Below are 12,554 nucleotides of genomic sequence, written 5' to 3' on the forward strand. Positions count from 1 at the left end.
CATTAAAATCTAGCTCCCTAGGCAGTATTTATCTACAATAAATGTTCATCCCTGATGATCCTCATGGGCCCAAGAAACATACACTTTTCAACTGCTCCACTGGATGTCACTGTAAGGCTCTACAGAAATCCAACTAGAGACACACACAGAGAAGCTTGTTTGCATATGCAAATTCCAGGAGGTTCGCTGGACTCTTAAGAGTATTTTCATAGTCAAGGTTTCCACCGCCTTTCAGCCTTTTTGTAGCTACTGGTGCAAATGTCTAATTATGCAGAGGAAGAAAAATAAAAGGGAATTAGTATTCCAGCTAATTTAGTGTTCACACTTAGTTAGAAACCCAACAGAAGTGACAGCTACTTTAAGCCTTCTGTGTAGTTACTGGTCAGAACAGTTTTGCCTCCCCCCCCCATTCCACCCCCCCAAAAAAAACCCCTTCTCTTTAGTACTAAATCAGAACAAATGGCAGCCTGCAGAAAACCCAATTTGGTGCTCCAGGTCAAAAGCCAAAATAAAGGAGAGTTAGAAATGGGGTTGCCACATGTCCTTTAAAATACAAAGGGCACAGACTCCCCTGTTCTGTTTGTGGTGCCTTTTGTCTTTTTTTTTTTTGAAGTCATTAAAAAAATAAAAATTAAAAAAATAAAAAAGTTTGCGCACTCACCCTAATTTGCTTGTGTCATGCAGCTTAGTTTGCAAAGCCCCTCAGAAGTTCAGCCCGCCCTCCAAAGCTGGCTGATTGACTCTCCAGGCTAGCCAATAGAGCTCACCAGCCAGCTGGCTCTTCTGGGTTAGTCAGGTGTGATTCCCTCCTCACACAGGTGTATCTAATGCCTCCATTGCATAGCTTCCATCACATATCGAAGACATACAACTCTGGCCTTTGGGAACTGAGCTACATTTTTAAAAGCAGCCCTCCCATTTCTTCCAATTGTAAATAATTTTAACTGGTTTTAATCTTGTATAGTTGTAACCTTCTTGGAAACCTTATGGTGAAGGGTTGGTATTATTATTATTATTATTATTATTATTATTATTATTATTATTTCAACCTGAGAAGGTAGAAATTTGCTGTCCAGGCACAATGTACATTTGTCTTCATTTAAAAACACCTCACACGTGACTTCGTTCTTGCGCTCACTAACTTCCTTTCTGCCTCCCCCCCCAATTGTTGTTGTTGTTTAGTTGTTTAGTTGTGTCCGACGCTTCGTGACCCCATGGACCAGAGCACACCAGGCACTCCTGTCTTCCACTGCCTCCCGCAGTTTGGTCAAATTCATGCTGGTCCCACCATCTCATCATTTGTCATCCCCTTCTCCTTGCGCCCTCCATCTTTCCCAACATCAGGGTCTTTTCTCTTCTCATGAGGTGGCCAAAGTATTGGAGCCTCAGCTTCAGGATCTGTCCTTCCAGTGAGCACTCATGTGCAATTTGGATATTTATTAAATGAGCAATGCCTCTCTCTTAAGAGGCAACTCCTAGCTCCCTTCACCACCCCTAAAATATTTGAGGGGGGCACCTCCCCAAATATATGGGCATTGCCATTCCAATGGTGTGCTTGTGCCCTCTTACCTACCCCCTCCAATATTTTATTCAAGTTGGCACCCCTGGGTATTGCTCAGGGTTTAGAATGTTGCCAGAGTCCAGGGAGCCCATAATTTTTTATTTATACCCTGCCCTCCCTGGCCAAGAACGGGCTAAGGGCAGCTAACATCAAATATCAAATACATTAAAACACAATCAAATAATTGATTAAAATACAGCTTAAAAATTAGAATCAGGATAAAATTAAATGATTGCCCACGAATTGCAACCATAGGGGTCGGGAACCTCAAGTATTCACCAGTGCCAGCTATCCATGTTGGTCCCACATGAGCCGATAAAAGGGCCAAAGACTTATAGGGTCCCATAGAGGGGGGTCAAGCTGGGCCCGGACTGAAGGCCAGGTGGAACAGCTCCGTCTTGCAGACCCTGCAGAATGATGTCAAGTCCCACAGGGCCCTGGTCTCCTGCGATAGAGCATTCCACCAGGCTGGGGCCAAAGCTGAAAAGGCCTTGGCCCTGGTTGAGGCCAGTTTAACCTCCTTGAGGCCCAGGACCTCCAAGATATTATTATTTGCAGACCATAAGGTCCTCCGCGGGGCATACCAGGAGAGGCGGCCCTGTAAGTACGAGGGCCCTAGGCCATATAGGGCTTTCAATGTTAAAACCAGCACCTTGTACTCCACTGGGAGCCAGTGTAGCTGGTATAGCACTGGATGAATGTGTTCCCGCGGCAAGGACCCCGTAAGGAGCCTCATAAGGAGTGATATAATCTTCATGGCTTTTCTTGATTCGAGTTCTGAAGATCCTTTACTGGATTCTCTGGATATTCTGTGGAAACTAGAGGGCCAATTGAGGAGCCACCTGATTGTTCATTTGGAAGTTGAGTTCCGTGTTAATCTTCAGTTCAGAATCTTCAAATTCTGAATCTTGATCTTGGGACAAATGGTTGATGTAGGGTCACTGGGCAAAGCGCCCTTGCTGGTTCCCTCAGCACTGAAGGGTTCACTGCATACCCTGGTGGACTTAATACTGGATAATAGGTTGTGCAGCAGCAGTGTGGACAGGAGTACTGAGTGGCCACAGGGAACCGGCAAGCTGCCATGTTACACCTCCCCCCCCACAAAAAAATGCTTCTGAGTATCATTGCTTCAAAATAATGCTACACTAGGGAGCGGTAGCTGCAGGTGTGTGGTGCTGGGACGTGATGATAATAATATTGATGATAATGATAAAATGATAAAACAAGGATGGATCCTGCCCAGGCTCTTGTATTTACCTGCTGATGAAGTACGTTGATATGGTGAGGTTTCTGCAAGAAGATGAGCAGCTGTAAACACGGGGAGAGGGGATATTTTTCTTCAGACGTGTTTACTATCCAATTTGGCGGGGGGCAGGGGAGGGAGGCAGCAGAGGCTCTTCTCAGAATAGTTGCAGCGAGCCACATTGTAGATCACAAACTGGGGCCAAACTGGAGACTACGTTGCTACCGTTGCTCTGAAAACGTGATCTGATCTGAAGATAACTTGCATGTGGGTTCTGGGATCTGAAGGAGTGTGGTGCAAACTCTTGTTCTAAACCCGGCAACAGCACTTATGTATGCAAATCACTTTGCAACTTCAAAGCACTTTACAAGCATCAACTAATCCTCATAAAACCTTTGATACAGTGAACAAGGTATTATTATCCTCCATTTACAAATAGGAAAATGGAAACGAAGTTCTTAAATATGTTCCCTAAGGCCCAGGAGCCTGGATTAGAAAGCCTGATATTTTGGCTCTCTATCCTTTTCTTAGTTTGTACCTGCAGAGCTAAGATTCAAGACATTAGCTTCAGAAGGTAGTTGGCAATTGGTGTGGCCAAAGAGAATCATAAGAGCCAGAAACCTTATTCAGAAGATGGTGGGCATATTATTGCCTGCGCTGGCCACGGGGAACTTACTTGGCCAGCTTCACTGGCTTCTAGATAATTTCTGGGTACATTTAGCAAGTTGGGACAGGCAGGGTGGTATTGCTCACCTGGCTTCTCAACACAGGAGTGTCGCTACCAGTTACTTGAGGGGGTGAGGCAGTGGGGAGCTCGGTGTGGGTTTGGTTCTGGGAGCATCGCCCACAGGAATCTTGACACTGCCTCATCCCTCCTTCTCTCAGTAACCTGCAGCAATTTTCGGCATTTGAGAACCAGATGAGCAACACTGTCCGCCACTGCCTGGAAGGTCCTATTTGGCCCCAGGCTTGACTTACCTACCACTGCTTTAAAGGTTTTAAAAACAGTCCAGAAACATACTAGGTAAAGGTAAAGGGACCCCTGACCATTAAGTCCAGTCGTGACCGACTCTGGGGTTGTGGCGCTCATCTCGCTTTATTGGCCGAGGGAGCCGGCATACAGCTTCCAGGTCATGTGGCCAGCATGACTAAGCCGCTTCTGGCAAACCACGGAAACGCCGTTTACCTTCCCACCGGGGAAGTTTTTTAATGTTTGATGTTTTATCGAGTTTTTAATATTCTGTTGGGAGCCACCCAGAGTGGCTGGGGAGGCCTGGCCAGATGGGCAGGGCATAAGTAATATTATTATTATTATTATTATTATTATTATTATTATTATTCAAAGACCAGTTCATTAAGCCACTTATCTCAGGGCTGGGTGTGGGCAGAAAATGGTGGAAAATGGCATTCAGTCCTAAGATAGTATTTTCCTTCTTATTTTATTGGGGTGTGCTTGTGCTGCGATCCAAATGTTCTGAATCCTAATTTGGCTTATTTTTTAAAATATTTATCTCTGCACTAAATTACAGGATCTTGTATTGTTGCTCTTTTACTATCTTAAATCTATTCTTCTCTTATATTTTGTGTGAGTTATTGGGAAAAGTGCCTTAATCCTAATTATAGTGTTTTGGGGAGAGAGTGCTAAAGTGCCTCTCATCCACCGGAAGACCCTTAAAGTGAATTTCCCAAAATTGGACTCATATTGGTATGTTAATCTAGAACCAGGTGTGTTTCCAGGATGTGAACCTGCTGTTTTGAGGGCGTAAAACACCTCCTCCACAATTCTTATATTCCAGAATATCCTTTTAATGTGTGACCACAACGGCCTCATGCTTACTTAAACTTATTGACAGCCCCTAGTAATTTGTACAAGGATGTCAAAGTCATGATACAGAATGTGCAAAAGTACAAGTTTTAATCAGCCCTCGTTTCCTGTGGATTTTGCTGCCTGGTATGTTCAAAATTACATCTGTTCGTGGTGGAGGTTTCTGGATTTCAGCAAAGGCTCCTAACTGCTTGTTTGCATTATACTTTTAAAGTGCTTTCAAAATTATGAAAATATGCAGGATCCTAAATAAATCCTTTCGCATCAAAGGGTACGGAGTGGTAAGGATGACTGAAAACAAAGAATTTGGCAATCTGAAGTGGCTTAGTCTCTCTCTCTCTGTGTTTTTAAGGGGCTAACAAAATCCATCAAAGCCATTAAAGCATAAACTCACAGATTTTGTAAAAAGTGAGAGTGGAATTTTGTTTATCATGGTGTGCAAGAGCCTTTGCAAACGCAGTTCAAATGAGGGTGGAAGAAAAGCTTGCCCAACTGCAGTTTTTAGCCGAGTCTTATTGCAGTGAAAGGGGACAAAAATTGCTTGCTGTGATACCAATTAGAAGAACAAGAAGCATGACGTTGCAAATCTCCAGCATTAAAGATGTAAATCCAAAGCCCAAGGGTGCCTGAAACTCAAGCCAAGGAGTTGAAGGAGAGAACACATCAAGCGATAAGAAGAGGTAGGATTCCAACGCCATGCCCTGATTATCTCCCTGGCTTTGTGCTGTTGACCATACCAGGCGAAGAGTAGCAATCTAGGCAAAAGAGGCCTTGTAGGTCTGGAGTTACAGTTTTGCAGAGACTGAGAATTTTGCTTCATGACAAACTACAAAGGCTACAATAATGGCAGACCATGTAAGCAAGAGCAGATGTGAGAAGAAATAATAGGGATTTTAGCATTAGTGGAATCTAATGCGTCCTTTCTCCCTCTCCCATATGATATATATACCAAAAGTTTGCATCAATAGAAAAATCATAACGTATATAACTGCACATATGGTACATTACTGCACATGTGGTAGCTTCTCAGTCCAAAAAAAAAAATCACACTTTTTTGATGTGGCAATGCGGTCACCATGCAACATCATTTTCATGTGGGGAGGCATTTGTGTGTAGTAATCTCCATATGACAAATCCGAAGTTACCACATTGGGGGTGGGGAGAAGGCTTGAAAAGTAATGTTTATCTTAGTTTTCATATGGGGAATTTTTTTCCCTTTCTTATTTCAGATTTCAGGTTTTTGTTTTCCCCCCCATGGAGGGTACTATTTCATACAGATGTCTCCGCATTGCTGACGTTATGTGGTATAGTCACCATGAGAAGACTTTACCACATATAAAACAAAAAGAAATGGGTTTGATTTTATTTCTAACATGGAAAAGTAACCACAGGGTAACCCCCAGCCAGATTTATATTAAACCACATTTCAGTGCAGGTTTCTTTTTTTACAGTATTTTGTTTTAATGTAGCACCAGCTTAAAGCTAAAATTATGTTCTTCTACCTGATACTGATAAGATTCCGACTATCAGATTTGACTATCTGTCCCTATTCCTAAAGTGAAATAGTGGGAAATATTTCCTCCTTGTTTCTGCTTTGTGAAAATGTAGCACCAGTATCTCTGGGGTTGAGGAATGAAAGAGGGGGAGAGAAAATATGCAACTTGCCCACAGTTACTGCCTGTGCATTTCTCACTATATATATTAAAAAACCAAATGTACTGATGGGGATAAGAAAAGGAGGCTAATGAAAACCTGAAATCATGCCCAAACATCCTTATAAGGATTGCCAAAGAATAATGTTATAAATTTGTGGGTGTCAGACACCTGTAATTCCTGGATCTAGTAAGTCTTAGAATGTAATCATTGCTTGGAGAGTCAGGGCCTTAATAGCTGGATTCAGCTCCCTGTGTTCAGGAAATCACCTGAGAGATGGGCCATTCACAGAGAACAAACACAGGGAGATGGGCCAGCTAGCAAATGGAACACAGCCCTTCCCTGGGTTCTAAGACTGATAGTCAGAAGACAATGCCAGAGTTCATGTTAGGAAGAAGTTTTAGGATTTCAGTTGGCTGTGGCATGATCAAAGAGAAGAGGGGTCAGTCTGTTAAACACAGCAAGCTACTCTGTCAGTAACTTCTGTACCATGTACTCATTTCAAATGTGTTTTGGGAACCACACATTATATATTTTTATTGTTGGCATTGCCAGGAGACAATGGAGGCATATGAAGTCAAAATGTAGGCAAGTTATATATTTTTATAGTATGTGTGATGAAGGTAAAAATGAAAACTGTGAAGTATGAAGCCACCCTGAGTAATCCCGAGTAATAACCTTGAGTAATAACCTTGATGCATCTGGGGTTAGGGTGATTGAGTCACTATGACTCAATCTGACCACCGGCCTCTACTCAAAGATGCTCAAAGAGGCTGATGAGACATATGACACCCCTTGAGATATTTGAAGATGGCTATTATATTCTCTTTCCCAGGCTAAACATACCCAGCTCCTTCAACCGTTCCTCATAAGGCTTGGTTTCCAGACCCTTGATCATCTTGGTTGCCCTCCTCTGCACACGTTCCAGCTTGTCAACATCTTTCCTAAATTGTGGTGACCAGAATTGGACACAGGATTCCAGGTGTGGTCTGACTAAGACAGAATAGAGTGGTACTATTACTTCCCTTGACCTGGACACTATGCTTCTATTGATGCAGCCTAGAATAGCATTAAAAGTACTTCTCGTAAAGGACACGCAACATCTCAGGGCTCTCCAAAACCAACAAATCCTATTTGGATATTCAAATTCCCCACACAATTAGAATGATATGCAGTGACTAGGATGGTGTGTACTTTATTGCTTTATTTATTGTTTTATTTGATGTGCTTTATTTATTATTTATGGCTACTTTAGTAATTATGTAAATCTTGTCATGTTGTAAGCTGCCTTGAGAATGGTTTTAACTATGGAAAGGTGTCATACAAATAAAATGATGATGATGATGATGATGATGATGATCCTAAATGGCATGAAGTAGAGGAGGCTTTGTTTGTACTGCAAGCATTCAGCTGTCCAACTGGGGTAGAACTGGTCCACATGTCTCCAGTGTCTCTCATATGATTTTAAGATTAGGAAATGAAGGAAGACAGAACATTAGTATGGGATATTCCAAAATTGTTAATGTATAGAGGGTGGAGACACTCCCTTATCAGTGTCAATAGAAGTCTTTGGCAGTAATTGTTCAAGTGCATTTTGTTCTAACTTGTTAGATCTCACCAACCAGACAAAATGGAAATGTTTGAGCTAAGGTAACCAAGGGAGTGCCAAATGGAGGCAGCTGGTGTTCTCTGGCAACGTAGTTGTATTGGTAGTAGCAGTAATGATAATACAGTGGTACCTCAGGTTAAGTACTTAATTCGTTCCGGAGGTCTGTTCTTAACCTGAAGCACCACTTTAGTTAATGGGGCCTCCCCCTGCCGCCGTGCCGCCTGAGCACGATTTCTGTTCTCATCCTGAAGCAAAGTTCTTAACCTGAAGCACTATTTCTGGGTTAGTGAAGTCTGTAACCTGAAGCGTATGTAACCTGAAGCGTCTGTAATAATAATAATAATAATAATAAATAATAATAAATTTTATTTATATCCCGCCCTCCCCAGCCGAAGCTGGGCTCAGGGCGGCTAACAACAATCAAAATAATCCAACCCGAGGTACCACTGTACTGTACTAGAAGGAGGAGGAAGCTATCAGAAGAGCTGTGCCATTTCTGCAGTGCCAGAGAAAGAGCCCAGCAATCACACTATTTTGTGTGGGATACCTTTTGTTGCGAGTAGGCACAAAACTGGTGATTGTTTCTAAGTTGGGCTAAAAGGGCCAATCAGCTAAGTAGTATATCTAACTGATTTTGTAAGTTTAATGAAATTATAGCAGCTTTAAACTTTTGCTCACTCTGAGGAAGGAGAGTTAAACAGGGAAAAGTGAATGAAAACATTGAGAAGAAGCAGTTCAAATAGGATATGAGAAGAAAGAGGGAGCCACTGTAGGGAACTGGAAAGAGAAGTACAGTGGTACCTCGGGTTAAGTACTTAATTCATTCCACAGGTCCATTCTTAACCTGAAACTGTTCTTAACCTGAAGCACCACTTTAGCTAATGGGGCCTCCCGCAGCTGCCGTGCCACCGGAGCCCGATTTCTGTTCTCATCCTGAACATAGCTGTCAAGCGTCCCTTATTTGGCGGGACAGTCCCTTATCCCAGCGCCATGTCCCGCTGCTGTCCCTTATTGATGATGTCCCTTAAATAAGCTACTGAAGGTAATGAGGGCCTTTCTATTTCCAGCTGTCCTTTATCAATAACAAATTGTTGCTGTTTTTTTGTGTTGAATATGTGCTATTTGCACGCAACAAAATATGTATTTTATCAAAGTAATTGTTGATCCCTTATTTTGGCTGCTGGTCCCTTATTTTCAAATCTGTAAGTTGACAGCTATGATCTTGAAGCAAAGTTCTTAACCTGAAGCACTATTTCTGGGTTAGTGGAGTGTGTAACCTGAAGCGTATGTAACCTGAGGTACCACTGTAACATAATCAGAATGACATGCAGACTAGATTAGGTGAGGTGAAGAATCCAAGACTGAGGCAAAAGGCAGGAAGACACTGCAAGAACGTTGTAACAGTCAATGCAAGAAATGATGAGAGGATGAAAAGACAGAAAAGGGTGGATTTTATAACTAACCACATTCAAACTGCTTCAAAGTGCTCATGCCTGGACCCCAGAAGTATTTTTTATTCTGTATTTCACATAATGAAATGAATTTAAAGAAGTTAACAATATATATATTGTATATATTGTTAACTTCTTTAAATTCATTTCATTATGTGAAATACAGAATAAAAAATACTTCTGGGGTCCAGAAGTATATAATAATAATAATTGAATTGCCCAACACTTTAGTAAAGCCTGCAAATATATGCCTTTTCATCTTGCTTTTGTACAAAATAAATTTTGTTCACTTGGCTGGACGTCTAAAAGAATGTTCGACCTGGTCAAAATCAGCAACAGAGAGCCTAATTAACAATGTTCTCTGGAGCACAGTCAAATATTCCAGCTCAGTTATTCTTAGCTTGTTTGATAGTAAAAATGGCAGGATTCCTAGCTGAAGAGCCAAAACTGTCACTTATCAGTACTAACGGAGGTGAATTTATAGGCTGATTAACATTTCCTGTTTATCCTTTTTTGTAGTTGCATTTCTGGGGCGAGAAATCCCACTCCTACCCCAAAGGGTGTAATATATACACATTCTCCATGCTGACCGTTAGAGGGAGGAATCAGTCAAGGTAAGAATTGCCTTTCTTGATTGTGTGTGTGTGTGTGTGTGTGTGTGTGGAGTACCTGTTGACAGCCCCCCTCAATGCCTTGAGTCTTCTTTGGTGTCTCTTTCGCACAAAAAGGTATAATTGTGAGTCTCACCCTATTGTGGTTAACCCTTTGCATTCCTCCAGTTAAAACTAAGCAATATAATGCTTAGTTCATAATAATATCTAGCATTTATGAATTTCAAGTGTTCAGAGCATTTCACATATTTTATCACAACAATCCTTACAATCGTTTCATCAAGTGCAACAATTGCTGCACATGGAGAGCGCTGGATCTGAGTGGGGGCATACCTGAACTAGCTAGTGGGCTGAGGTGAGAATATCACTAGCCGCTTCACCACTGTTTGGAGAGAAAGAGGAGGGTAGCCGGTTGGGCTGGGTTGTCCTTCTAAAGGTAACTCCATCTTTGGGCTCTGTGTTCATTTGTGCTTGGACCTCACCTAAGCAAAATGGTCTTCCTGGCTTTTTGGTATGTTTCCGTGTCTTCCTTGGCTCTGATTCGCTGATTTCTTCCTCAGTACTGACCCTCTAACAGCTGCCTGTTGCTCAGCTCTGACAGGATATTGACCATAATACCCCACTGATACGTCCAGGTTCAGAGGCAGAGGAGAAAACCATGGGGGGGCAGGGCCCTTATGCTCTGCTTGTGGCCTTGTTGGGAAATCTAGCTGGCCATAACTGGAAACAGGAGATTGGACTAGGTGGACCTGATTCATCAGTAGTGCTCTTCTGATGTTTTTATGGGTGAGCTGCATTTAGTCTTGCTTGGCTTATTACAAATCCTGTAGTCTATAAATCATTTTAAAATTTACAGGAGTATATGCTCAGGATTTCTTATCAGTTAAGACCTAACCGATCTGTACTATATAGTTGCATGCCACCCCAATCTCCCAGCAGTGTGAGATTTTGGGGGTTCCAAGTGCTCAATAATTTAGGAATGAGGGACAGTGGAGACTGTGGTGTCTTTATGATACATAGTTTATTTACACATACATACAAACTGAGCCTTCAATGGAGGGGCTAACAGCATTAACACCCCAAGTGTTTCTTCTCACAGTCTTGAGAGCCACAGCCTTGGATTCTAGCATAACCCAAGCATGACTCCCACTCTCTGGCTACTGCCTGCTTCGAGTCCAGCTCATAGCACTCTGCTCTGGATTTTGTCTTTCTCAGTACCAGCCAGGTGAGGGAGGGAGGCCCCATTTGCTCTCTGGCCCAAAGTCACTTCCTTAGGTGGTAACTGTGGTCCTTGCCTGGCTAATGGGGTCCTCCATTAGATTATAACCCTTGCTGGATCCAGGACTATGGGAATTAGATGGGACTAGGGCATCACGCGGGACGTGGGTTGCACTGTGGGTTAAACCACAGAGCCTAGGGCTTGCCGATCAGAAGGTCGGCAGTTCGAATCCCGATGACGGGGTGAGCTCCCGTTGCTCGGTCCCTGCTCCTGCCAACCTAGCAGTTCGAAAGCACGTCAAAGTGCAAGTAGATAAATAGGTACTGCTCTGGCGGGAAGGTAAACGGTGTTTCCGTGCGCTGCTCTGGTTCGCCAGAAGCGGCTTGGTCATGCTGGCCACATGACCCGGAAGCTGTATGCCGGCTCCCTCGGCCAGTAAAGCGAGATGAGCGCCACAACCCCAAAGTCATCTGTGACTGGACCAATGGTCAGGTGTCCCTTTACCTTATTAGGGCATCACGTAGACTAACCCCTTCCCTGCCACCGCTGCAACTCATAAGAATGTGACCCTGAGTAAGACCATACAAAGTGGATTACTGGATCAGAGCAAAATCCACCTACCCTAGCATTCTTTGTAACCAGCAGCCACTAGATAGCCAACCAGAAACTGGGTCAGTGGTCCACCAGTGGTGGACCACAGTCTCTGTCTTCTACATACTTGTATTAAAAGGTACTCTTCCTCTTCAGGCTTGGGCTCGCAGTCCTGTGCTTGCTGTGCTTGATACAGAACGGTCACTTAGAAACAAACCTTTTTTTAAAAAAAAGCTGGGAAAGAAATAGAAGGGAGGGATTGCTTTGTCTTGAGCTGTTTGACTTGTTCAGTGATCAAGTTTGAATTATTTCTTATGGTTTAGTATTGAACAGCTGCCCCAACGCTGTAGTTGCTCTTGGCTGTGTGGGCTTCGAAACGCAAAGGCCTTCCAGCATCTTAAAAACTCTCTCAAAATTGTAATTGCTTAGGGAAAGCGATTCTCTGTTTCATAAAATGTTATGTACTGCCAAAATGAGTGAGTCAACATGATGGGGATGTTACCTCTTGCCGATCACGCAGCTTTCCCTTGAAAGGGCCAGAAGTGCTAGGGTCTGATCCTGCTCCTATTACATTCATGGAATTTTTGCCATTGCCTTCCAGGCAAACACAGATTCTTTATATTTTTGTAGGTTTTAAATGGCCTGTGCATTGCATGGGTTATACTGTTACCAAGACTTACGTTTGTAATAAAAGACACAATGTTTTGGATATCAGTGCTGCCATGTGTATCAAATACAGAAATAAACTCGGTCAAACTACCCACAGACCTGATGCAACACCATTGACTTAA

The 12,554-nt window shown here is 42.8% G+C and overlaps 1 protein-coding gene and 1 long non-coding RNA gene across 2 annotated transcripts in view; both read left to right on the forward strand.

The window, feature by feature from the left end:
• The window catches only part of SLC1A4 (solute carrier family 1 member 4), a 308,345-nt gene extending 299,604 nt beyond the window's left edge, over positions 1–8,741 (forward strand). The window contains exon 10 of the mRNA XM_083730414.1: positions 8,679–8,741. The gene's annotated coding sequence lies outside the window, so the exon portion shown is untranslated. The remainder of the gene's footprint in view (positions 1–8,678) is intronic.
• The window catches only part of LOC310840682, a 173,717-nt gene that overhangs the window by 14,741 nt on the left and 146,422 nt on the right, over positions 1–12,554 (forward strand). Inside the window, exon 2 of the long non-coding RNA XR_014561992.1 lies at positions 9,862–9,956. This is a non-coding gene — a long non-coding RNA (uncharacterized lncRNA). The remainder of the gene's footprint in view (positions 1–9,861; positions 9,957–12,554) is intronic.

This window comes from Podarcis gaigeae (genome assembly GCF_964106915.1).
Source record: "Podarcis gaigeae genome assembly, chromosome: 3".
In the NCBI taxonomy this organism is placed as follows: domain Eukaryota; kingdom Metazoa; phylum Chordata; class Lepidosauria; order Squamata; family Lacertidae; genus Podarcis; species Podarcis gaigeae.